A 26,943-nucleotide genomic window follows, 5' to 3' on the forward strand; every position below is an offset into this window, starting at 1 on the left:
ACAAGACATGGTTTTACAACCAGGTGAGTTGAAAAACAAACATTTGTGGGTTTAAAAAAATTGAAGATAATACACCTGGATAAGTGTATGACTGCTCCATAAAGAAAATCCCATTTTAATAAAAATCCACTTTGTTAACAAAGTCTTACTTTCCTCCCCATGGACCCACCACCACTTCTCTAGGTGGAGAAAGTACTTAATCTGCAATCTTCACATCTGAGCATGATGCTAACAGCTATGGCACACTGTTAGATACTGTATTTCATTCAATTAAACAAAAATAATGTGCATTTTAGAACTGAACCAAATTTCTGGTGCCATATGTCACTTGGTTGAATATGTAGCTTTTCAGGGGGTAAAACTAATTTTAACTATGTAATATTTATCTGTCACTATTGCATAGCTTACTTGTTTTACTGATGAAAAATCTTGTACATTTAATGTGAATACATTCTCAGATAGAGTGGAGAGTTGTCACTTAGACATGGTTCACTCATGCACTCACTTGCCTATGCACATAACAATCATCTTTTTCATAGATGGTGATTACGTCAGGACACCAACAGGGTGGGAAGAAGGCATACAACAACAGCAATGGGTAAGTATTACATAATTAAAATTAGTTTTACAATCCCTTAAACATAATAGCAGCAATATGTAACCAATCACTATTGTATAGGTGAATTTGTCAGATGTGTTAAAACTGAGCAAAAATAGAGAAGAAAATAATGGAATGTTCCTGACCATTTGGGAGAGAGACCTAAATTACTGTATGTAGGTATTTATCTTGGCCAAATGCTGTGCCACAACCATGGATCCCTGAGAAACAAATGCCGCACTCTGCTGCATCAAGGAGCAGAGGTAGAAGAAGAAGGTAGCAGGTGCTCCATAAATTCTTCCTTCAAGAAGAATGATTAAGTATACCCATGAGGTAGTGATGGCTCAAACCTTAAAGACTTTAGTTTCATAAAAGAAAGGTCTCTATCAAAAGGAACCTCTGATACATTCTTTGGATGGTAGTGACAATCCACCATGAAGTGAAGAAAGACAAAATGGCAATGGAGCCTTGAAAAGGAAGAAAAGGATGTTGTTGACCCTTCCTTTTCACCCTGGAATCTTTGAGATATATTATCTGACAGATAGGTCACAAGATGAACCAAGCATGAAGGTGGAGAATGTGAGGGTTGTTAGAAAGATAAGAGCAATGAAAGTTCTGCCATTGTGTAGAACTTGTGGTAGCAGTCAGAATGGTGGGAAGGCATACACAAAAGACAATCCTGCCAGATGCTGAATGACACTTTGTCCATGTTCTCACTGATTCATGAATAGAGAAGTAAGATGGAAATCTTTCTGTTGAGTTTGGATGCAACAAGTCCACCAGAGGCTTTCCCCACTGTGTGAGAAGGGATCCGTTATAGAGTTATGGAGATAATTCTGTGAAAAATATTTGACTGTACTGGAGAGACTATCCACTGATAAATTTGTGAACAGACTGGAGTTGGGTCTGATTTGCCAGCATGGGGACCCCAGTTAGGAACCCGTCAAAATCTGGTCCTAATACAATCAGAGCTGAGAGTGAATCTCTGTGTGGTTTACACCTTGCAAAAATGAGAAACTGTAGAGGGCATATATGGAGATGTCCTAAGTGAACGTGATCTGCAGTAGCATACAAGGTTTCCAATAGGGAGGAGTAAAGGCAAGCAGATAATGTTGCCTGGGCTCATCATGCCTCTTGAAGTGTCAGGATTAATTCTATCTGGCATCCAGACAAAGTTCTGTTTTGTGAGGAAATTCATCAAACAGCCCTGAGATGGAATCCTCTGACTTCTTGAGGCTGGATAAATGAGCCACTGACCTAGTTACTGTTCACCAGTAATGGAACAAATCCTGCTGGACAGACTATACCTTTGTGTTTCTTGCTCTATTTCGATATATATTGATGGACTTGACGTGCTAATATTGAGCACTTCTCAGGTATGGAGTAGTGTGTTGGACCCTCCCATTAGAGAGGAGAAGCACCTCATGCCTTACACCTTGATCAGTGTGTCAGAACCTCATGTGATGGAAAAGCAGCAACTTGCCTATCACATTCTTGATAGCATGTCAAACCCCCCCCCTTGAGGGAGGGGTTGCATTGCACCCATCACTTCCCATGTAGCATGTTATACTCTCCTGTTATACCCTGGGAGGAGCAGCACTGTGTTCATTACAGTGATGAATTTGATGAACAAGGTTCTTACATATCTATGTCACCTGACTAGTCATTGTCCAGTCAATGGTCAACATTTGGTCACCAGTCACTGGTCAGCTTTGTCAAGGTTACCAGACTTTGTTAATTTGTTGCTGGTCATTGATAAGTTTGTCCTGGTGACCAGTCAGATCATAAGTCACTTCTCATCCCATGTCAATTGCCAATCACTGTTCACTGGTCATAATACAGAGGCCTATCAGTACAGCTATAGGGATTGGACTGAATTTCTCCGTACTCTACTGAGCACATTCTGTGCTGGAATGGGAGTCTGCCCAAGGGATCCAGGCTAGAGAAGAGGACTAGATCAAACATTTCCCCCTTTTCAATTATCCCTATGAACACTTATGGGATATTGGGGCCTCCACTGCAAGTGAATTGGTCCTTCATGCCTCTATTGGCAACTGGACCCTAGATCCAGAGTAGAACTGATGATGTGACTCATGAACTGCCATCACTCCTCATCCAGTGCCATCAACCAAGAAGGCTGGAGGTATCACATCATCACCATCCCGGAAAGATCAGCAGTCCTAAAGGAAGACACACAGACCCCCTACTCACCACATGGATTCATAGTCAGTGTCACCAAGAGCTCCTGTATCAGCTCTGCCTCCAACAGATGTAGTGAGGCCCAGTCATCCCCCTGTATAGAGTGTATTAGATGATAACAATGCTGTCTAGCCTCATCAACCTCAGTGAGTTTCATACAGAAACAACTCATTGATGCCTCATTTTAAGCCTACTACCTCCTCTCTGATCGTTTACTTGGAGACATGTGCCCAAAACCATTAGATGCACAGTCTAAGAAGATTCCAGTTTGGAAAAGATCTCTTGGACTTGCTACATCTCCTGCTACTTCATCATTCATCCATGATAAAGGAAATCATTCAAAGATTTTCTTTAGACCAGGATATTACCTGGCAGCATAGAGGTTGGTCCATTCCTCCTTCTACTTGACACCTAGCATGTATGCATCAAGCTACTAGGTGCATTTCCCAGTAACCTATTAAGCCTCCCCAAGTGTATCCTGGATCATCTCAAGTAGGTATTTCTACTGAATCCTTGAATCCTGGACCCAGCTTCCAGCTAAAATAATTGAAGCTATTGAAGAGAAAACCCATTTGTTAGTTCCAATAACTTTTTATGCCAGCCTGGGTTGGCAGAAAGAATGAATTTGATGTGGTGTTCAATTATGTCAGGGCTGTCAAAGATGTATGTACACACCATATATAAAACAAATTCTTTCTTTTGTCTAAGAATTTAAAAAATGTGGTTTTGTACTTGTAACATATCTGCTCTATTATACACTTCATTTCCTGTTTAATAAGAAATTCAAAACAAGTATTTGATGCAACTAAGGTCATTGATACACAAATGTCAGGAAAAACACTTAGATATAGTCAGCTTGGTTTGACATACAGAAACAGAAATAGAATAACCATTTAGACTGTCAGATCAACCAGTAAAATGAAATAGGTATTTAAATAAGTATTATTTCCAAAATTCTTTTTCAAACAATTGTATCATGAAATACACAAATACCATGAAGCAAAACAACACAATTATTTAAATTAACTAAAAATCATTACTATATTTCTGAATGGAATTTTTTTTGGCATTATCCCCCTCCCTTCATATCCAAACACACTGTGGAATATAGTACATCACCTTCATGTTCACATATGTGGGTATCAGAATATTTAGTAAAGAGAGCTTCTGGAGATATAACCAATCAAATCATAGCATATGCAAAATAACACAAAAAATACTTTCCAAGAATGAGAACACTGATGCAACCCATGCCAATTCTATTTCAATCAGTTACATTGTTATCTGCTAAATTCAAGCAAAACAAGTATGGTAATACCTGTATAAAATGGAAAACTATGGTAATACCTGTATAACATGGACAGCTATGGTAATACCTGTATAACATGGACAATTATGATAATACCTGTATAAAATGGAAAACTATGGTAATACCTGTATAACATGGACAGCTATGGTAATACCTGTATAACATGGACAATTATGATAATACCTGTATAAAATGGAAAACTATGGTAATACCTGTATAACATGGACAACTATGGTAATACCTGTATAACATGGACAATTATGATAATACCTGTATAAAATGGAAAACTATGGTAATACCTGTATAACATGGACAGCTATGGTAATACCTGTATAACATGGACAATTATGATAATACCTGTAAAAAATGGAAAACTATGGTAATACCTGTATTAACATGGACAGCTATGGTAATACCTGTATAACATGGACAATTATGATAATACCTGTATAAAATGGAAAACTATGGTAATACCTGTATAAAATGGGCAATTATGGTAATACCTGTATAAAATGGAAAGGATTTATAACAGCACACCATTAATAAAACACTCCACTAGTCATCACAATCATTATATACCTTTCAACCAACTTTGCTTTGCAAGTAGTTTAACATTTATAGTTGTACTTAAACCCACATAAACTGTTATCTCAATCTCACACTTGTTGACTATGATACCTGCTCCTGGATAATGTCAAATGTGCAAGTTATTCTCCTCAACAGAAAATTAATATCCTGGAACCTTAATGGTCACTGCACAAGCTAAATAAAAAGATAAACACACAGGTACAATCTAAAAAAAGTAGGTGGTGGCACAAGAAATTCAAAATCAGCAAATAAGGACCCCTTTATTTCCAAGGTGACATACATCGAAAGCTTACTGAAGCAAAGTATTTAAAAAAATCAAGTGCATACATTTTTTTTGTAAATTCAACAAAGTAACTTAGTGTGCTAAAATATTTATGTTGGTATAAAGACTTTGCTGTAAAAAAGTGCCTCTAGTCCTTCTAGTCCATCATTATTGTTTCAAAGCCCATCATTAATTTGTGAAAATTTCATTTTTTAAATTAACAATGATTACTAAATTTGCAAAAATAAAATGACAAAATTCTATAACTGGACTACTGGTGCATTATGTGATTATGGCAGCTCTAGTTATATGTAACTACCATAAGTACTTGCTTATAAGTCAGGTTCAACTGCAAACAACATAAATCCTGATGTGCTGTCACATAAAGCAGCGTCATATCAGGGTCTAGGCTGCTTATTCTATTGAATACTCCTAACAAACTGGATAGACTGAGATTTTCTGCTTATTATGCCAGTATATAAATATAATTTATGATCTATGATTTAAAAAAAACAAAAAGCTATGAACATGTACTCAGAATGTACATGTGCCATATATATTTGCTTATAAATCAAACTGCAAACTGCATAAACCCAGATCTTCCACTACAAAATGACCTGGCAGATCTGGGACTGTGCAGTTTGTTAGGAGTAATGAGTGGAACAAATATCATCAAGCCTGATCTGCAGCCACATTATGCTATGGCAGATCAGGATCTTTCTTGTTTGCAGTTTGACTTGACTTTAATGTGAGTATACATGGTATATAAAATAGAGGGCCACAAGGAGGATTAGTTCCATCCAACAATAAAGACATCATCATCATCATCATCATCATTATTATTATTATTATTATTATTAGATCTGCCAGTGCATTATGCAATAGCAGAGCTGGATGTATGCATTTTGCAGTTGAATCTGACAAATAAGCAAATATATATGGTAAATATGATAATTTTGTACAAAGTACCCTTATCTAAGGACAGTATGAACATGTATCTGATGCTGTACAAAACACTGACAGGATCTAACTATTCACAGAAATCATTAGCAGAACAAACAGCTTATGTACTGGCACATTATGCAACAAAAGAACTGGCCTGGAAATCACAAAATGTTTGAGTTTGAGTGCAAGAATTTATTTCAGCCAGTAAAAAAAATAATGGTATGCTTGAATGCTCATTTTTCATTGGCTAAATTTTGGTGGAAACTCAATCTCAGAGTTGTCTAATGATCTCCAGGTCTAGTGAAAAATCATTAAACTCTTGAGTTTGAAATTTTGTTTTAAACAATAACAAAAAATATTGCTTTTTCAAGGTCATTTCTGTTTGGCTGATGATTGAAAATCGAAATTTCTTAAGTTCAGACTTTTATTGCCTCCATTGGTCTATATTTAATTTCAGTCTATCATGCATCATACATGACTGAATACTTTACATGTCATTTGCTTTGCATGAGAGCTAGATGTTGAAGTTTGTAATAGGAGCTTAGAGAATTGGAACAGTCCAATTCCAATCTCACTCAATAGAGAACTTAACATATAGGCAAAACAAGAGGACCAAGTGAGTCTGATATCACTCACCTGATTGCATAACCTAACAGTTAACCATTTTCATAAAGCTGGTTTATGTAGCATTTCAGGATTATATCCTTTGTCAGGTTATAATGATTTCACCTATCTTACTATATGCTGAAAGAAAACTTCCTTTTAAAGGTAAAATCCTTAACAGTCTCATTATATTGCTCATTATGAAAGTCATCCAAGGTCTCCATGATATCAACCCATTTACCAAATTAGATGAGAATTATAGTCTCTATTTTTAGAAAGATTACAGGTTCAACCAATCAGATGCAAGGACTATCCCATTATTATGCACTGATCATGCTTATAACAGAATCTGCTAAAATAATAAGTTAAAGTGGAGTGAAATTTGACTGGAATTCATTTGCATGAATGGTAATAAGCTCAGTCAGTCAGATACAAGATCACCTCACAAACCCACATTCAAAGTTTAATCAAAATCAGAAACATGGACTCCCAAGAATAAAGAAGCAACTGTTGATGGATGGATAATGCACAATGTATGATACATAACAATCCCAGGGCTAAACCATAAACTCACTTGCCCATACTGCCAGGTGATTTAAAAGTGGAAAATGGTCCACATGATTAGAAGCCTAACTGCTATTACATTCAACATCTAAATTAAAAAAAAAACAACATATCAACCCATAAGTATGCAGGTTTTATGAATATGGGATGAAAAATGTCACAGTGCTAAAACTTTGGAAATGAGTAAGTTACATAGTGAAAAGCTACCATTGGTCAAGTAAGTCAATTTTGCTACATTATATGTACAATTTTAAATCTATAGTGTTGATTGCCACTAACAAATGCATGCCTGTGATAATTCTAGAGTACCAAACTGTGAGATTCCCCAAACTATTCTTTGAAATAAAAGTAAACATCTGTCATATCTAGGTAATCAATGTGCCTTTGTACAAAATGCAAACATATTTTGTAAGTTTGAGTTCAATTTGACCACATGCACTCATTGTACAGAATATGCACACAATCCTGACTAAAATGATCATTGTTTTGATCATTTCATCAACAGGTTTACTCAAACATACGAGTTATAAGGCAAACACTTGCAAGATAATTAATCTTTTGGTTCAAATGCTTAGTAGGAATATATCCCAGCTGCTTTAGAATAAGAACTTTATTATTCTGGACGAAATTGCTGTTCAGGAAGCAAGACTGTACAATCGTTCAAAATTCTGTGAGATTTTTTTCCCCCACACTGAATTATCACAGGTAAATATACACACTCAATTGTATGTCATGTCCAACTGCAAAACTTCACAGACCCAGATCTGCCATCACGTAATGCACCAGCAGATCTGGGTCTCTGAAGTTTCCTATGAATAAGAGTAGAACAAAGTAGACCCTGATCTGCTGGCACATTATGCAATAGCAGATCAGGGTCTATATTGTTTGCAGTTAAACTTTACTTATAAGCTAGCATATACGATCTGCCCCCCCCCCCCCATGTGTTGAATGAGGATGACAGGTGAAACATGATCAGAAATTATTGCACCACGTGGCATCTGCAGATAAGTGGGATGGAAAAGGTTTTTCCACTTCATTATCATTGTTTAACAAAGGTCTGGTAATTATAACATGAATTAATAACTAGACTCCTCAGACATGACTCACCAAATGCTGAATTTTTATTATGTTTTTGCTGGTTTAATGGCACTTTTAACACATTAATGGCTCTATCATGCAATGAAAATGGAAACCAAATGCTGCATTTTTATTATGTTTTTGCTGGTTTAATGGCACTTTTAACACATTAATGCCTCTATCATGCAAAGAAAATGGAATCCAAATGCCTTTGTCAAGAATGCACCAAAACAACCAACACAGGCCAGCCTGGGCAGGTATTAAATGCATGACCCTTAGATTATGAGTTTGGTGCTCGACAAACTGGGCTACCAAGGCTCCCTCTTGGCGTTGACATACAAGAAATGATGAAAATGAGACCAGAATCATGCCCTTACTGGCAGGTGTAAGACAATCATCCTTGTTGTCTTTTCAGCTAATACAACTACCATGAGTTATGTCACTTTTGACATGGTAATCCATACGCTCAATCCCCAAAAATATGAGAATCAAGATAGTGTGCATTAGTTAGATTTTATCAGCCAACTTTCATGATCAAATGATTACTTCATTTCATGAAAGAATTTGCTATCCTTTCAAGGAAACTATCCATCAGAATTTTTTTTGCATACAAGTGTTCTGCACAGCCGATGGAAAAAAATCAGCTTGATATGGCATGGGGGGGGGGTGTCTTGGCCTGATGGTCTCAACATATTTATAAGCTATATCAAACAAGTTATTTTCTCCTAGTCAGAACAAAACACAAATGCAGTTTTATATTTATAACATGCCCCCTTTTTTTACGCTTTCTAAATATTTTTATCTTGACTGTATGAATGAAATTCAAAATGAATTGGGATTTCAAAAGTTTGATTCATTGTGTCTAAAAATATCTATGTGCGGATGTCAAAGAAGACATATAAGTAATCTGAATCTGGGTGTGTGATATGGACTGAACAGCTGTATCGAATGCCAGATTATGCATCTAATATTAAATGTGTACGTGATAAAAGGAGAACCTTTGTCACATATCATTTTATGTATCAAGATTGAAAACTGATTCAGTTGACATCCAAAATTATCCTTACAATAAAATGTATCAATTACAGAAATTACATGTAAGGAAAGTAACTATGTTAACCTTACTATCTTATTAGATTAAGATCGAAAATCAAAGCCATAAATCAAGGTAGACTAAAATTACAATTTCATTAAAAGAGAATAAATCAAAGCATCTTTCCAAAGATTAAAAAGAACAGATTAATAAAAAGAATCTAATACAGCAAAGTTTTGGCTTTCTATGGTTACATTTTGATGGAGAAAGAACTTGGGAGGACCCCCAAACAACCACTGACCCACAGGAAGCTACTGGCAAGCTTTTTCATATACCCACACTTGTCAAACCATTTCTCAAACTCACGTGGATTGAGGTGAGATGTGTGAGTGATCCACAGTGTCAAGGTGAGTGCCTTAGACCACTTGGTCACCTGGCACACTGCTAATACAGTAAAAGAAATATATATGCAACCATGCTGATTTTGATTTCCTTATTAGATGGACATCTGAAATCAATGTTATAAAATATGGGTTGATAAAACATATTCTAACACTGAAATATGGATAAATTAAAAAGTTAACAAAAGAAAAAGAATGTGACTATATATACCTTACACCTAAATACCTTATCTCTGATGTTTAGCATTGACACATTTCCTGCATTTTGAGACCAATTATTTCATCAAGATTTAGGCAATCAATACAATAAATCCAAGCTGACAAAATAAGCTGATCCTAGATTCTTTGATCAGACTGAAATTAAAAAAGTCAAGTCAAACAAGTTGCCTTCAGAATATACCTAATTTAAAAAAGAATAAATATAATAAAATGTCTGCATTTTTTAACATTAATATTAGGACTTTATTATCCTCTTTGAAATTAAAATGGACTGACTCTCTACTGTCTGAAAAGAAGTTTCAGGAATTCAAGATAAGATCATTTCAGTGTACCATTTTCATTTAGACATTATAATAAGCCTTTGGGTTAAAACCTTGTTTTGATGTGACCATAAATTCTGGAGCAGCAGGGGATACTGGGTGTAAGACTGGCATCATTTTCATTTAGGACCAATTAGACACGACAGGAAGTCTTTTATTAAAAAATAAAAAAACCATGTTGATATGACCATCCATTCAGAATGAGTAGTGATAACAAGATTTTCAAGATGGCCATACTTGATGTTCATTAAGCAGCACCATTTTCATTTATGTCCAACTACACCATGGGATGAATATGTGTGTAAAATTTCATAACAGTAGCAGGGAGAGTAGAGATAACAAACTTGTGCTAATGGACAGATGTTGGACAACAGGTCATCCCATACATTCATATGAACTTAATTTCATAACATATCTTGAAGTCAAGACTTAGGATATCTGATGATTCAACTTGGTCAAACTTACTTCAGATTTAAACTTCATCCCATCATATTTCTGAATTCTTGGTAACAAAATTAAGTTCACTTCAGGCAAGAGACTGACACTATTAAAGAATTCCATATCAGAAGTTTCATTCCAACATTTTGCGGTTTTGCACACAGAGAAATGTAGTACATATCAGAAGGTTTCATATGGCCTTAGGAAGTTAGTTAAGCGAGATCTGTTAACATTGTGATACTTCACAAATTCGATCTGATGCTACCTCATTGGAAATAGTATGAGTATTGTTACAAATTACATGTTCACTTAAAGGTCAAACACAATAACCACAGGTGAGGGTCCCTGACTGCATAACATGCCCTTTGACCCATCTGTCCTTAGAAAAGATAAAATGACTGATCATAGATTGTACATCTAGATAATAACCTGTGTTGGTGAAATTTAAGTCAACCAGTCTAGCTGAACATCCATTACTACAAATAGATAAGCACTGGTATTTTAGTATCATTGAAGATGAAGATAGCAAAACAGTGTGTCTCTGTCTTCGGATGATCAGACAATGAACATTAGGTGAGAATCACATACTGCATAAGTTAACATGATATTCTGTATCCCGCACTTTATATTTTTTGTGCCTTACACTTGATAAGCAGAAAAAAAATCATGAAACTAAAACACGTTAAATTGAGCTATATCTAAATATCATTAAAATGGACCATATATCCAATAGGTTTAAAAATCATGGGAAAATAGCAACACATGACTTTGCTCAAATCACAATGATGCTTTCAATTATCAAAGTTACAATGGGCACCATTTTTTAAGGTACCCTCAATATTTTGGAAATGGTCAGTTAAATTGTATTTTAGTAGATTTTGTAAGCATGAAGAGATGCTACAATAATATTTATTTATTTTGGAAAAAGTCAGTTGTCAGACAAGGATAAATTGTAAGTAAACATTTGCCAATATTTTGCAAAAGTAACGTCAACGTATCAATAAGCATGTCCAAATCATTCGATGAAAAAGTAATAAGTGAAAAATAAATATATACATGTATCTTAATTAATCATAATTTGTCATCTGAAGAAAAAAGACACAAACCAGTGGTCACCTGTTGCAAACATGTTCATAACCATTTGCACTGAGTTACAAGCTTGACATCTGCTAGTTAAATGTACATGTACTTTGTAAATGTAATTTTTTTAAAACCTGAGACTTACATTTTTATACCCATCATATGTATAATTTTTAATAGAGAAAACATTTATTTTGCTGATATCAATGATGGTTTTAAATAGTCATGTTGTGTCCATTACATTCACTCATAATCCACATATAAATTAACGATATTACTGTTGTTGTCATTATTGATTTAATGCCATTTTTCAGCACATCATAGACTATACATGGTAGCAATTATATTTGGTGGAAGAAGAACCCAGGAAAACCCTGGGAATAACCAGATACCCATGGGAAGCTACCAGCAGGCTTTCTCACATATCCATATTGGTCAAGTCCAAGACTCTGATCCACATGGATAGAGGTGAGATGTCAGTATTCATAATGGTGAACACCTTTTGATTCAGCCACCCAGGGTTCCCAAATTAAGGATGTAAATTAATGTATTACCAACGAATGCTGTGTACATACTGGTGATACTTGCCAGTGTCAGCAAAGACCTCACAGAATATGGAATCATCTCATAATGGGCCCCAGGTGGTGGAGTAGTCTAAAGTGCTCACCTTTACAGATCACTGGTATCTCACTTCTGTCCATGTGGGTTTGAGTCTCAAGCTTGGCCAGAGTGAGTATGCGAGAAAGCTACCAGTAGCTTCCTGTGGGTTGAAGATTTTTCCAAGGTTCTTCCTCCATCATGTATAGCCTGCTCTAAGAACTGGCATCAAACCCAAAACAATCAACAACAACAACCATCTCACATTTCACATTTCACATCTAAATAAATTTCTTATGGAGTATCATATATACAAGTCAAGTTTAACTGCAAACTGAACCAACCCCATCTGTGTCATCTCATAATTCACCTGCAGATTTGAATCTATGAAATTTGTGAGCAGTAATCAGAACAAATAACACTGACAGTCCAGTGCATTATACAATGACAGATCAGGGTCAACGTTATTTTTTTGCAATTTAACTCAACTTATAAGTTAGTATATATGACAAAAGACTGATTTTGCTAAGATTTCTTACCCTGTACTTTTGTAATAATAAGACATTTGTTTGAGTATACCTGAATGCACTTGTCTGAGTATATCTGAATGCACTTATTTGAGTATACCTGAATGCACTTGTTTGAGTATACCTGAATGCATTTGTTAGAGTATACCTGAATGCATTTGTTTGAGTATATCTGAATGCATTTGTTTGAGTATACCTGAATGCATTTGTTTGAGTATATCTGAATGCATTTGTTTGAGTATACCTGAATGCATTTGTTTGAGTATACCTGAATGCATTTGTTTGAGTATATCTGAATGCATTTGTTTGAGTATATCTGAATGCATTTGTTTGAGTATATCTGAATGCATGTTTGAGTATACCTGAATGCATTTGTTTGAGTATATCTGAATGCATGTTTGAGTATACCTGAATGCATTTGTTTGAGTATATCTGAATGCATGTTTGAGTATACCTGAATGCATTTGTTTGAGTATATCTGAATATATTTGTTTGAGTATATCTGAATGCATGTTTGAGTATACCTGAATGCATTTGTTTGAGTATATCTGAATGCATGTTTGAGTATACCTGAATGCATTTGTTTGAGTATATCTGAATATATTTGTTTGAGTATATCTGAATGCATGTTTGAGTATACCTGAATGCATTTGTTTGAGTATATCTGAATGCATGTTTGAGTATACCTGAATGCATTTGTTTGAGTATATCTGAATATATTTGTTTGAGTATACCTGAATGCATTTGTTTGAGTATATCTGAATATATTTGTTTGAGTATACCTGAATGCATTTGTTTGAGTATACCAGAATGCATTTGTTTGAGTATACCAGAATACACTTGTTTGAGCATACCTGAAGATTGAGTATAATAAGTATTATTATATTAATTAATACTGCATGCATGTATCACTCTACCACCTTACTTAGCACATAATAAAAGCAACACACACAATTTTTTTTAAGAAAAAATTATTTTGCAACAATGCACACAGATGACCTTGGACAAAATTAGGTCACACAGGATTTACTAAAATCTCAAATAATATTTTGTTAATTCTCATTGATATGTGTGTGTCTAAGAGCAAATAACATAGACTCAGCTCTTTTTGTTCCATGATATACACTGGGCGATATTGTTCAAATATAATGACCCTAAATTTAGCATTTCTCAAAAATATTTGTGTACTTAATAAATCATTTTAATAATGCTCATTGAGGCTGTGGTATTTTCAGTGATATCTCTGATGAGTCAGCAGTCTTTGTTTTACAAGCAAAATAATTTTAAAATATTCTTGTCAGAAGTCTTTTCCCAAACAACATTACAGTCAACTGTGAATATTTTTATACAGCTTTTTAATATACATATATTAACCTACATTTAGTTCATAGATACAGCCTTAACTTGCTAATAACTACATACATGAATTGACTTGATGACACCTGACTTGAATTGCTGCCAGCCATCAGCCCAAGCATTTTGTCACGAGTAACCATTTGTTGGCAAATTTCATTCAACTTAAGACTACGGCCCTACTTGTTGACAAAATCATTATAAGACTGGATCCCCGTCTTGAAGAAAGTGTTAATAAAATTTATTATCAGTGAAAAAATCAGACATATCCATGGTTGAATACAGTCTTTAGTACTAAATGATGTGGGGGGTCCCAAGTGGCCAAGTGGTCTAAAGCATTATCTGTTACGGATCACTGCCATCTCACCTCTGTCTGTGTGGGTTTCGAGTCTTGGATTCGGCCAATGTGGGTATGTGAGAAAGCTTGCTAGTAGCTTCTCGTGGGTCGGTGGTTCTTTCCGGAGTTATTCCAGATTATCATGTGCTGAAAAATGGCATTAAACCTCACAACAACAAAAACAACAACAACTAAATTATGTGCTTTCAAGTAAATATTGAAGTTCATGATCCAATGTTAAAGATTAAAAAATGTGGATACCAAAACAAAACTCCCTTTCAATACATTTTTTTAAACAGGTCTTTTAGTATCTCATGCATATTTACCCTAAAACATAATTTTTTTTCTTCATTTGATATTAAGAACAGCCAATGCAAATGAACAAAACAAATAAACATAATAAAAAGAATAGCTAAAACCTTCATAATGCTAAATTATATACAAAAGTGGAGAAATACTTTTCATATACCAAGTCCCAAAAAGAAACTATTATTCAACAATTACGGAACAGTCTCTAAGTAAGGTAATCCTACTTTTATAAATCCAGCCATGCACAATTTGACACTGACTTTAAGTGGCACTATACATTTGTCATTTTGATTTTCAGTGTTCCTTCATTATGATGCTGTCCATGGGTGTGTGTGTGGGTGAAATCAAATATCTTGCAAATAACTAATTTTGATTTGATTTTTAATGTAGCTTTAATAATGTTTTAGTCATATCGCAAAGATGTACGCATTGTGGCAGTTTATGGTGATGTCTAACACTGGGGCATCATACTGCAGACATGTAGCAATATCCCACCCAGTCACATTATCCTGACACCAGCTGATGAGTCCTAACACTAACCTCTTAATGCTGACAGCCAAGCAAGGCAGCTGCTAGTACCATTTGTTATAAGTCTTTGGTATGACTCGGCCAGGGTTAGAACACTCATCTGATGTGGACACCCTAACCACTTAGGCCACTCCAGGACCAGTCTGTACAAGGGAGCAATAACAATGATTTGCATTGTAGATGAGGGAGTTTTATATTGAAGTTATTACAATGAATCTGTGTCAAAGTAATGTATTGAAAAGAACACAAACAAGATATTTGATTTCCCATTTGCAAATAACTAAACATTCTAAAAACTGTTGTGGAAGGTTGTACTGAATGAGAATCGACCAATCAGAAACAATAGAATATAATGCATTGCCTACTCATTTACATATCTATTTCATCACAAAAACTAGCAATTTTCATTTAGAAAAATTTTTCTGTTTTGAAACAAAATTAGAATACTGTCAGAAGTTCAGAAACATGATAAATGACCAAGTTAAAAAGAGTAGAACAAGTATTTGGTGTAAATTTTCTCCATGTGCCCAAGTTGGATGAACAAGCTCTTCTAGGCCATCTGGTTATGCAATGTCAGTGGTTTATTCCATTTTATATGATTACTTACTGAGGATTGCACCCCTCATACAATGGGTTAATCCATAATCTGGCTAAGAACAGCAGTATAGCCTGTTGTTACTGAATGCAATGGTAGATCACTACTGGTCCATGATGTTTGTTTTTAGTGAAAAGTGGGAAAGATCCAGATCTGCATGGACATTCTGGGCTGACAGATCTGGGTCAATAATGTTCATAGTAGGGTCATATCAAACACCTACGTAGGTAGTGTTGTTCCCAGCCCAATGCTCTGAACAGTAGAGTTTTCATTACATATATGAAGTTTTGTCCCCAGACCATTTGTCAGGACAGTGGGGTTAATTAACATCAGCATATGAAATGTTGTCCCCAGACCACTTGTCAGGACAGTGGGGTTAACATCAACATATGAGGTGTTGTCTCCAGACCACTTGTCAGTACAGTGGGGTTAACATCAACATATGAGATGTTGTCCCCAGAATACTTGTCAGGACATTAGTGTTAACATCAACATATGAGGTGTTGTCCCCAGACTACTTGTCAGGACATTAGTGTTAACATGAACATATGAGGTGTTGTCCCCAGACCACTTGTCAGGACATTAGTGTTAACATCAACATATGAGGTGTTGTCCCCAGACCACTTGTCAGGACATTAGTGTTAACATCAACATATGAGGTGTTGTCCCCAGACCACTTGTCAGGATAGTAAGGTTAACATCAACATATGAGGTTTTGTCCCCAGACCACTTCTCAGGACAGTAGGGGTTTCATAATACCCAATGCTGTCCCTAGAACATTAGACCAGTATAGTTCACATTACATATGTGCAGTGTTGTCCACAAACCAGGCCAGCACCAGGTGCTTGTCACCTGCAGTACATCTGAATGTACAGTCAAGTCTCTTTCTGAGGACATCAATTATATAACAGAGAGGTACATTGATGATAATATGTACAATAAAAGTTTTCATAAAAGGAGCAAATGGTTTCCAGTTGATGCAAAAAATGCCCATGAAGAATATTACTGTGCCGTCAAATATTTGATTTACAACAGGGTAGTTGCTAGTTCAAATTTATGTGGCCTTTCTCACCCCCTTTGAGACACATTGTACAGTTATTTAGGGGTGTCAAAGTAAACATGAACTAGACAGCCAATAAAGAAGGCAGGGAACAACCAAAAGGAAGACATGTTGGAGCAGTGTCCTGTAAAAGATAACAGACAACATTTTTCCAAAGGTAGATGTGATACTTTATTCCGAATCAGGTTGTTTCTTGGGGTAAGGTGGGGTGGGGTGGGGTGGGGTTGTGCTCTTTTCTTTTAATTCTTGAAAGATCTCATTTGGCATGGAACACTGTATTAGAAACTGTCAGGTTTAAAGAGCTCAATAATTCAAATACTTGTACCTTGTCCATTATCTATTGTCAATCGATGATCAACCTGTGTGTAGATGCTTAAATTGCTCACATACCATGCATTCTTACACAAACTTTCCCCAGGGCTAGTCTGGGTGGTGGGTAATTGACAGGTTGAGATTTAGACAGCTCTGATGGCTTCACAGTCCTAGTCTGCATTGGTTTTGACTTCTGGTGATTTGTATTGTATGCTGTGTTGTTAATATAAACAGAGATGGCAATCAAAGAAGCCAGGTATACATAATAAAGCAGGCAGGAAAAATGACCCTGCTCAAGGACCACTAATAGAATTGCAAACACAAATTGAGGATTAAAATCCATTAATTTATAAACTTAATTTTTAAATTATAGCATGTACAAACAGCCCATCCTGACTTCCCATCAAGTACACAGTACAAAAGTACCCTTTATCAGTATATAATACATGGAAAGCAAATATTTTGTATCTGCCATGAGCACCTACTGATAAGTCCAGTCTAACTGCACAGAACCAAGGCTGCCATCACCTAATGTGCTGGTAGATCTGGGTCCATGCAGTTTGTTAGGAGTAATCCTTAGAACAAATGACATAGACTCTGATCTCCCAGTGCAATATGTGATGCCTGATTAGAGTTCATTTTGGTGAAGTTGAACCTGACTTATATGTGAGTATATACTGTAACATCCATCTGATCTGGTGTTGGTGTTAGAATAACAAGGTGCTTTTGAAATGGTAACTTAACTAATGCATAATCATGTCACTGAATAAATGAAAATAAATACAGTAAAATTGAAAATGAAGCACCACATACTAAAGAAAAACAAAAAAAGTTAATTGAACACAAATGTCAAATAAAACAAAGTACAAATGATACAAACAAGAACCAAAATAAACAAATGAGATTTAAATGAAAGAAAGCAAAATCAAGCATGTTGATCAAATAGAAAATGAAAAAAGTACAGAAACAACAATAATTTTTTTAACAAGCCCATAAGCATACATTATCTATGCATAAATACAATTACCAAATGAACAAAACACAACTATAAAATAATGAACTTTAACAAGAGAATAGAGGGCAGCACTGTTATGTTATGTTACACAATTCTCAAGTTAAGAATACCGACAAACATGGCAGTTGTTGACATATGTAAAACATCATTCAAGAGATTGCCTACGATGCAAAATGCACCAAAATGTCATATATTTGCTGGCAGAAGCTCAGTTAGAAATTACACCAATACCCACACAAATACTCCTGTGTAAATGGATGCTCCTTATCTGTTTAGCTCATCAAGAACCCAGGTTGATGGGCAATGGACAATTCGTATCACAGCATAAGAGCTTTTTTTTGGTGGCAAGTTTAAGCTGTGGAAAATGTAACCCTAAATCCATATATATTTACCTGATGCAAGTTTGTATCAAAAATTAGTCAAAATCATGAAAATATTGTATTCAGAGATTCAACATTTTTTGATTTTTCATTTAGTAGGACAGTGCAGTTACAGGGTGGGATCTCAAAAGATTCCAGGTTATGGAAATAAAAAATGTACAATTATGAACTTTCTTTTTAAACTTTGCAGCAAAGTTGTAAACTGGACTGAAATGGAAAGCAACCAGGTTCATCACTCTATCTCAAAGGCATAAAAGATTTATGATGAGTGGGTGGGTGGGAATAAATGATCTTGACCTTGAAGATATGACCATGACTGTTGTATATTATTTTGTAGTTGTAGTTGTTGTTGTAGGGTTTAATGCCATTTTTCAGCACAAGATAGGCTATACATGGCGGCCAGTATAACTGGTGGAGGAAGAACCCAGGAAAATCCTGGAAAGATAACCACTGATCAATGAGACCCTACTGGCAAGCTTTCTCACATAACCACATTAGCTAAATCCGAGATTCGAACTCACACAGACAGAGGTGAGATGGCAGTGATCCATAACAGTGAGCACTTTAGACCACTCAGCCACTCGGGGCCCCACCGTATAATTATTTTTGTAGTGAGCAATATAAGTTTACTGAGGTTTATTACCTTACCTGAAGCAGCTTTCAAATTTATAAAGTAGTTGAGACTAAAACCACCCCCACCCCCAAGCAACAGCTGTAACACAGGTGAACTTGATGTAGAAGGAGGGACGTCCAAGAGGACTCTGTAGGATTCTGAATGTCAATCAAATTTTGTGATTTACCATTGCAACAGCAACATTACACAAGAATTCACACATTTGGCACAGGAAACAAAGCTGTATAAAAAGAAAATGAGGCACATGATACCTTGAGGCAGATAATTACTGATGTTACAACCAAAATCATACAAAATGCATTAACCATCAACAAGCAATTTAATCATCATACTCGCTTATAAGTTGAGTCCAACTGCAAACTGCACAGATACAGATCTGTCATTGCATAATGCATTGGCAGATCTGGGTCTATGCAGTTTGTTAGGAGTAATGACTAGAATGAAGAACATAAACCCTGATCTGACAGTGCATTATGTGGTGCCAGATCAGAGTCTATGTTGTTTGGACTCAACCTGTCAACAAGTACATATTGTTAAATCACAATATATGTGCTATGAATGTTCACTTCATTTCATGAGGTGCCAATTTGTTAAAGAATTTATTAGTTCCTAGAAACCATGTTATTAAAGATCCAGCATAAAGGTCCACACATTTAATTACTGAATCATAAAAATGTTATTTTCTGCAAAACCATGACTAGTGAAAGCTACAAAGGTTAATTAGTTCACAGTGATAAATTAACTGATACATGAACATTAACACCTATATGGTGGCTGCCTTGGGAAAGAAAAGAGGAAGCCCTATGTATGAATATTGAATTGCCAACAGTGTAGACACATTGCATTACATGTATAAACTACTTATGATCATTTGCATCTTGTGATCATGCACTGTTAAATGATCATAAACATTTTATGTTAATACATAACTTATGTTAATAAAAATATATAACTTAGAACTGTACATTCCGTATGATAATAATTACAGCCTATAATCATACACTACTAATGATCATAAGCTATTTACATTAATATATAATACTACTTGTGACTTTACACTGCTTATGATTATACATTATTTATGATTCTAGTGAACAGCATACACCCTGATCCGCTGGTGTATTATGTCTTGGTGGATCAGGGTCTACAATATTTTGCAGTCGGATTCTAGCAATGCATATGCAAAAAAGGCAATCATCTACGAGGTCTTTACAAAGTTAACTGTCATATTTTCTCACACGCAATGCACACCCATCTGCAAACAGTGTCAAACATGATCTGTCATAATGCAAAAGCAGATCAAGGTCTAAGCTGTGTTGTCACAGTGCTGCTCCCAGACCACTAGTCTGGGCAGGATGTCAGGTTCCATGTCATGGCATTTAAAAGTGTCATAAAGTTTCCTCTGAGGATGCACATGAGGGAGTAGTTTTTTCCACTTCAGTAGAGCATTTAAATAAACAAATTTTAGACTGGAAGTGGATAATAGAAGTTAGTGATGCTAAGTTTATACCTAAACCGCAAAATGTCTGCAAATATTATCATGCAGTGTATTAAACCTCTGGAAATTTAAGACAGGGAAACTCCAAAGAGCACTATGTACCAAAAAAAGGGCTGGGAGGGATTCAAGCTACAGCACCCTCCTAAGGCTTACACTTTGATGCACTGGAGAATGCAAGACTAACAACTGATTCCTTAATTGTGCCACTTGCTTTTGCAGGCAATTCAGAAATAGCAATTATCATGTGATACATGCCAAAACAGGTATTCCCAATCTATTCTATAGACATTTATTGATGCCCCTATAGAAAATGTTCACAAGTAAATAAGACTTCAGACATTTCTGTGTGCATTCTGATATTAAAATTTATCGAACCCAGTTTTCAATACATCAGTGCAAACACGTCATAAGAAATGACCATTGTCAAGGATTTCTTACATTGATCTGGCTCTTTTAAATGAAGCTATAGTATACCTATCAACACTTACCTAACATTTTTTTATCACTTAGAAACTTTTGAAGTGTAGAATTATATACACCTGATGTCTTCTATATAAATAACTGACAGCATACCTGTTTATACCTGAATCTACCTTTATCAAGGTCAGCTTAATCTGATCAAAGCGAGCCTCCCTCTCCTGATGTCTGCAACAATACACTTGCTGTACATACTAATGTATAGGTGATACAGTTATCATAAGTAAATCAATAGCTGAATAATAACATAGGTACAGTATGTCTGTATTCTATAATTCCCTACATGTGCAGGCATATATCATATTTGTCCACACATCTATAAAAGGTATACCTTTTTACCTATAGTCATCTGTAATCATGTTACCACAAATAAATACATAAATCTGTAGACTTACCTTAAATATGGTAAAAAGTAACATACCTGAACAAGGTACATGACTTGGTCATACTGGTTTTAACTATTATAATCTCCTAATATGTATTCCTTTTCACTCACATTCACCTTTGTAAAAGGTCACTTGCAAATTATCACTGGGCAAATAAACTAAGGTATGTATAAATGTTTATCAACACATGTACTACCTGTGTAGGGGCATTCCTTTCCACTGTCACTGACTCTGGCCACTTTTGACCTGGGGTCATCAAGGTCTTCCCTGACAATATGTTGTATGCCATTGATCAGTCGTGCTTCACTGCTCTGTCACTCCAGGCTTGCCAGGTATTCTTGTGAAGCCATTTCTCCCTCTGTGCTTTCCTTTGATCTTTGTATGGCAAGGTATTTCCTTCATTTGTCAAGATAGCATAAGGTTGTGGATCAGTGAATTCTGGGGAGAACCAACACATCACTGTCAACAGTGAGCCAGCCTAAACAATGTAGAAAAGACCTGAAATTGTTAGAATTTCAAATTGAAAATGGTATATATCCCAGTAAATGAGTCAACCTCACACAACCAACACTGCACCAAATTTCTCTTACATTTTGTGTCCATCGCCTGTAATTGCCTGCCAAGTTAATTCTTATTATTCTGGGTGCACTGTCTGAACCGTAACCATAAATATCTTTCTTTGATGACCATTCAAAATGTTCCTTATTTAGTGGACCATGCATATACTATGCTAGCAGCTCATATTTTCCATGTCTTGTTCCCTTCATAACATTTATATGGGTGACTACTAATAAAAAAAATATTAAAAAAACATCAAAGGAAAGCAATATCTGTCTTGACTTTTACACAGGTGAACAAGAGGAAAGTTACAATCACAACACGAATCTTTCATTCATCAAGCAGATTGTATATAATATGTGTGAAATATTGAATTCCTAATTACAGTTATCAAATTACAAGTGGTAGAGAACTGAATCTTTAAGGTGTCTGTATGTGATTCAAAGGAAGTCCCCTTGCATTTTATTATATTAGTCCCTAGCATGTCCCATATCTGTAGATTACAGAATCTCCTATCATGTCCCTTTTTGACTGGAAATGTAATAAGTTTATTGTGAAATCACTCCCATATCAATAACTTTCAATGGCGCTTGTACTTAATTCTACCTTGTGTTAAAAATAGACCATAACATTATTGTGCCCGGCTGCCGCCATACTGTTTTCGGACAAAGCACCGAGAGATGCTTAGTAACACGTAGTAAATCACGACATACATGCAATTTAAAAAAAAAAAATTTGACCTCCCTCACTATGTAATGTTTTCATACATTCATCTATAATATGTAAGTGTGTACAGTAATCATTTTGTATATTTCATTTCTTTGTCATCCGTTTATATTGTTTTCCAATCTTTGTTTAGTAAAACTCTCCTATGTGCATATTATATATGTATTTGTGTGTATGTATGTATGTATGTGCATGTGTAAGTGTGTGTGACTTAGATTTTTTAACGTAGCTTCAAAAAAATTTCAGTCATATTGCAGTGTGGCAGTTTATAGTGATGCCTAGCACTGGGGCATCATGCTGCAGACATGTAGCATGATGTCCCACCCTGTCACATTATCCTGACACTGGGGCCGACTAGTCCTAAAACTAACCTCTTAATGCTGAGCGCCTGTTAGTACCATTTTTATAAGTCTTTTGTGTGACTTGGCCAGGGATCGAACCCATGACCTCCCACATCCGAGACAGATGCTCTAACCACTAGGCCACCTGAGCGGTATGTACGTATGTATGTATGTATGTATGTATGTATGTATGTATGTATGTATGTATGTATGTATGTATGCATGTGTCCCAAATGAATGTGTTGAAACCAATAATATTTATTTATATCTACTTTGTTTTCTTTTCAGTTAGTGTTTGTGTGTAAAATATGTATTATTTTAAGGTTGGATGTTGTCATTAGGGACAGCAGTTTTTGTGTTGTTGTTTCCATGAATACATGCAGAAAATTATACCTCCCGATAAAATTTAGTTGTATATATCTTTTAATTAAGGAAATGTATTACCCACATAGTATAAATATAATCAACTAGTCCTGCTCTTTTCTACACCATAACTCTGACGAACATAATGCATTCTTATTTGTTCTAAACTGTCATTCAAAATTACGATTTGTTTGTAAAACAGTTAAAATAAATTTACTCTCTTCTTTTCTTAACTTTGTTACAGATTAACACATCAGAATCAGAAAAGGTTAATAAAATCACTAACGCATAATACCAACAAAACAAACAAACAAACAAATAATACCCCAAAACACACATTAATGCATTGTTTTTAAATATATGGAATATCTATGCAACATTTCTAGAGTATACAAGCATATCACATCAAATAAGCAGAGTGTAATTTTATGCGCTAAACAAAATGTAAGAAATGGTCACTTACTATGTACACCCCTCTCTATTTAAAACATGAATCACATATAATAATACTTCCTTGACATTGTTTAATGGTGGGGGGCTGGCAGTTCTCATGGAAAATGTAATTGTATATATCCTTTAATTAAGGAAATGTATTATTCACATAGTATAAATATAATCAACCAGTACTGTTCCCTTCAACAACATAACTCTAATGAACATAATCCATTCTTATATGTTCTAAACTATCATTCAAAATTAGAATTTGTTTGTAAAGCGGACACTGAAATAAACATATCAATTTTCTCTCTTCTTGTCTTAGCTTTGTTACCAATTAACACATCAGAATCAGAAAAGATTAATAAAATCACTAATGCATAATACCCCCCCTCAACAAAAAAACCCCCAAACAATATCAATACATTGCTTTTAAACTTATGGAATACATATTAAACATTTCTAGATTCTACATGCATAATATCACATCAACCAAGCAGAGTGTAAGTTTGTGCGCTAAACAAAATATAAGAAATAGTCACTTTCCTACATACATCCCTCTCTGTGTGTATGTTAAAACATGAATCAAATATAAGAATACTTCATCGGCTTTATTTAATGGGGTGGTGATGGGGTGGCAGTTCCCTTGGAATTTTCATCTCAAAATATTCAGGGTGTATCTATCAGTGATGAAATGCAAGCAAATTGTGTATTATAGTGTTCTAGAAAGATTCATCAAATTTGATTATATGATTTATACAGTCTGCAGGCTTAAGCACCACTGTAACAAAATACTGGAATGCACATCTGTATTCAGATGTACAAATTTACATCTGGTACATGGTTTTCTGTAAGAACAATAATACGAACAATATCACGGAAAAGAACACTGAATGCCATTACACCGGTTCGCCTTGTCCAAAAGGCTATTTTAAGAAACTGACATCACTGCGTGTGACATTTCAGAAAGGTAAAAAGTACAAGCGCCATTATATGGGCAGCCGTCGCCACCAAAATTACATTAATCAAATGATCTAGTATGAAATCAAATGATTTAACCTAGCAAATGAAATGATAAATCCAGATTCCAAATGATGTGGTGTCACATGAAATGATTTAACGAACAAAACTGAATGATGCATTTAGATTTCAAATGACATGGTATTAAATGAAATGATGTAGAGTGAAATGAAATGATTTAACCCATCAAACGGAATGATGAATTCAGATTCCAAATGATGTTGTGTGATATGAAATGATATAGCATGAAATGAAATGATTGAACCCCAAAAATGAATAATGAATTCAGATTTCAAATGATGTGACGTTAAATGAAATGATCTGGTATTAAATAAAATGATTTAAAGAACAAAACAGAATGATGATATATGCTTCCAAATGACATGCTATTAAAAAATACCACATCATTTGGAATCTGAATTCATCATTTCATTTGTTGAGTTAAATCATTTCATTTCATACTACGTAATTTCATTTAATAATATGTCATTTGGAAGCAGATTTCATCAATCCGTTTTGTTCTTTAAATCATTTTATTTAATACCAGATCATTTGGAATTTAAATTCATGATTTCATTTGTTGAGTTAAATCATTTGATTTTAGACTACATCATTTTATTTAATAGCACGTCATAAACAACAGAATGGAACCTGTTGACAGTCTCTGGTATAAAATATCCAGAATGCTGGGATTAATGTTCTGGCTAACTGTCACTGCTGGACACTCTGGGTGAAATCACACTTATAACATTGATTATCTATGTCAAAAGTCCCCATGCAGTCCTGTCTGAGTCAAATTAAAGCAAAATACAGTCCTTTGTACATATTGGGTCATTCACACAAGTCTTCAGAAGTCTTTTAATCAACTGGTAAATAATTCTGTACCTTAATATTAACATTGAGAATTTGCTGAATGTGCCTCTGCTCCAGCCTTAGGCTGATTAGATCGATTTGGCTTAATCGCCCCCCGCAATCACAGTGACCCTTCAAGTTAGTAATTTTTAAAAATATATCTATATAAAGAAAGTAATTTTAAAGTGATGGAAGAAAAATTTAAGTTCAATATAATATAAAACTTGTTTAAAAGTTTATTACCCGATCCTTAAACCAGGGGACTCTGCTAAGGCTGATCCTGGTCCTTATACCAGGACACTTTCTGCCAAAGTTTGTCAAGCTGTTTTTAATGTTTATTTGAGATAAAGTTGTGTAGATATTTTTCTATTTTTAGTAACAGCAGTCACATTTGATGAAGGAACAACATCATTTATATCAGTCTGAAATTTGTCCAAGCTAGGAGACTTTGTCAGATTTGATCAAAGTGTGTTAAGCAGTTCTTTACTTGAAGTTATCAAAGGTTTTTGCCATGTATAGCAGTAGCAGGTTTCTTTGATGGCCGATTGGCATCATTTGTTCAAATTTTAAAAAACTTCATGCGAGAATGATTTCTGTAAAGTCTGGTCACAGCTGTTTAACAGTTTAAAAGATTTTCCACTTTTAGTAACTGCAGGGATATCTGATGGTGAACTGGCATCATTTGTATAATTTTCAAAGCTTCAATTACCAAATTTCTTTCTGTAAAATATAGTCAATTTCTGCTGAGCATTTATTTAGATGAGGTCATTTAAATGTTTTTCTAGTTTTAGTCACAGTGGCCGAATTTGATGGTGGCTCAATGTTATGTATATCTATACTATGTGTGTTCATTTTTAAGATTACATATTGTGTTACAAGTCTAAGACTCTTAAAGTAAGTAACAGAAAAGAGTGAAAGACAACAAGTTTTGTAAAATTTAACAAATAAATTTATTTCTTAAAATACAAAGTGAAAATGAGAATAAAGAACTTACAGTATTGTGA

The sequence above is a fragment of the Sinohyriopsis cumingii genome, chromosome 16 (assembly GCF_028554795.1).
Source record: "Sinohyriopsis cumingii isolate HCF-2022 chromosome 16, ASM2855479v2, whole genome shotgun sequence".
Taxonomy (NCBI): Eukaryota; Metazoa; Mollusca; class Bivalvia; order Unionida; family Unionidae; genus Sinohyriopsis; species Sinohyriopsis cumingii.